Source organism: Clavelina lepadiformis, unplaced genomic scaffold (assembly GCF_947623445.1).
Source record: "Clavelina lepadiformis unplaced genomic scaffold, kaClaLepa1.1 scaffold_123, whole genome shotgun sequence".
NCBI classification, from domain to species: Eukaryota; Metazoa; Chordata; class Ascidiacea; order Aplousobranchia; family Clavelinidae; genus Clavelina; species Clavelina lepadiformis.
Genome location: NW_027508235.1, coordinates 30,001 through 32,500, shown reverse-complemented (window position 1 = coordinate 32,500; position 2,500 = coordinate 30,001). Strand labels below are relative to the sequence as shown.

The window sequence follows — 2,500 nt, the reverse complement described above, 5'->3', positions numbered from 1 at the left end:
TATTTAGCAAGCCAGAGTCTCGTTCGTTATCGGAATTAACCAGACAAATCGCTCCACCAACTAAGAACGGCCATGCACCACCACCCACAGAATCAAGAAAGAGCTCTCAATCTGTCAATCCTCACTGTGTCCGGGCCGGGTGAGATTTCCCGTGTTGAGTCAAATTAAGCCGCAGGCTCCACTCCTGGTGGTGCCCTTCCGTCAATTCCTTTAAGTTTCAGCTTTGCAACCATACTTCCCCCGGAACCCAAAGACTTTGGTTTCCCGAAAGCTGCCGGAGAGGTCGTCAAAGTAACGCCCCCCGATCGCTAGTTGGCATCGTTTATAGTCAGAACTAGGACGGTATCTGATCGTCTTCGAACCTCTGACTTTCGCTCTTGATTAAAGAAAACATTCTTGGCAAATGCTTTCGCAGTTGTTCGTCTTGCGCCGATCCAAGAATTTCACCTCTAGCGGCACAGTACGAATGCCCCCGTCCGTCCCTCTTAATCATTACCTCGCGCTCCGAAAACCAACAAAATAGAACCGAGGTCCTATTCCATTATTCCATGCACCATTATTCAGGCGAACCGCCTGCTTTGAACACTCTAATTTTTTCAAAGTAAACGTTCCGGCCGCCGCCAACACTCAGTCAAGAGCACCGACGGTGAACCGAAGGTGAGGCCGGGCACGCCAGTACACGCCTTGCGACGGACCGACGGCCCGAGCCCAAAATCCAACTACGAGCTTTTTAACCGCAACAACTTAAATATACACTTTTGGAGCTGGAATTACCGCGGCTGCTGGCACCAGACTTGCCCTCCAATGGATACTCGTTAAAAGTTTTAGAGTGTACTCATTCCAATTACAGGGCCTCGTTAGAGTCCTGCATTGTTATTTTTCGTCACTACCTCCCCGCGTCGGGAATGGGTAATTTGCGCGCCTGCTGCCTTCCTTGGAAGTGGTAGCCGTTTCTCAGGCTCCCTCTCCGGAATCGAACCCTGATTCCCCGTCACCCGTAAGAACCTCGGTAGGCAGATACCGTACCGACGAAAGTTGATAGGGCAGACACTTGAATGATTTGTCGCCGGTGCAAGACCGTGCGATCCGCAAAGTTATCCAGAGTCACCAACGAGCACGGGCCGAGGCCCGGTCGGTTTTTGGTCTGATAAATGCACGCCTCCGTGAGTCGGCGCTTTTCGCATGTATTAGCTCTAGAATTACCACAGTTATCCAAGTAACACGTACGATCAAATGAACCATAACTGATTTAATGAGCCATTCGCAGTTTCACTGTACGAGAGCTCGTACTTACACTTGCATGGCTTAATCTTTGAGACAAGCATATGACTACTGGCAGGATCAACCAGGTAGCTATTCGCAGCAAACGAGGCTGCTGCGGGACGACGGGCGCCCCGCGTTTCTTTTCACACGTTCTCCGTGTACATCGCTACTCAAACACTACGCTCGCGGCTTGCACGAGCTCCGAAAACCGTCAATTCCGGACGCTGCCCGGCGATTCGAGTGCAATACTCGCGCCGAGGCACGCCGATAGCTTGCCACTGGATCCGACAGACCGCTCAAAACCCCGGCTAAGCATGGGCGACCGCGCGAACAGCATTACATCTGCCCATCGTGCCCGACGCCAACCGAGATCGATTCTGCTTCGATTCGCACTCGCGCGCGCATTCGCTCACACGACTGCCTGCTCCCTCATAGTAGTCACAGAATCCTGCATCGCCATGGTACCCCAGAACGGCCTCGGGATCGCGCGAGCTCGCGGCCGGATTTGGAGTTTGGGAAGGTGCGTGGCCGCTTGCCGTGGCCGCCGAACCGCGCCCCGGCCGGGCACTGCGCGCAACTCGAACGTTTGGACTCTGAAAATATTTCCCAACGTTTGGACTTTAACTTTTTGTCGAGACTTGAAAAAATTTCAGAGTCCAAACATCGACCCGCGGCAAAAACTTTTCCGAGGTCGAAAAATCCGCGCTCGGTCAAGAGAATATGCGCGGCCTGGGCGTTTGGACTCTAACATTTTTTGGAGTGGATGGGAAAAATTTTCAGAGTCCACAACACCGACCCGCGCGTGATGCTCTCCCGAGTTCGGAAAATCCGCGCCAGGTGAAAGCTATGCGCGCGACCTGGTCGTTTGGACTCTAAAAAATTTTCAAGTCTCATCACACCAACAAAAAGTTAAAGTCCAAACACCGACTCGCGGCTAAAGCTCTTCCGACTTGGGAAAATCCGCGGCGGGTGAGGGCTATCCGCGCGACCTGGGCGTTTGGACTTTAACATTTTTTTGGTGTGAATCGACTTGATAAAATTAATCTAATGCCATACAGTGTCAAAGTGCACAATTTTAATCGATATAATCATAACAATATATGTCATACAACAAAATCATCAAATGATCATCAAGCAGCATTGCAAAGCTACGTGAGTCAATGCAAGGCAATGACAACGTATTTATCAATTAAAGTTATTTAATTGTACAAAGTTATTGTTAAATTATAAAATAAAA

General features: G+C 50.4%; 1 non-coding gene across 1 annotated transcript in view; it reads right to left on the bottom strand.

Annotated features, from left to right (window-relative positions):
- The window catches only part of LOC143472383 (small subunit ribosomal RNA), a 1,808-nt gene extending 456 nt beyond the window's left edge, over positions 1-1,352 (bottom strand). The window contains exon 1 of the ribosomal RNA XR_013119742.1: positions 1-1,352. This exon is cut by the window's left edge and continues 456 nt beyond it. This is a non-coding gene — a ribosomal RNA (small subunit ribosomal RNA).
- Positions 1,353-2,500: the final 1,148 nt, after the last annotated feature.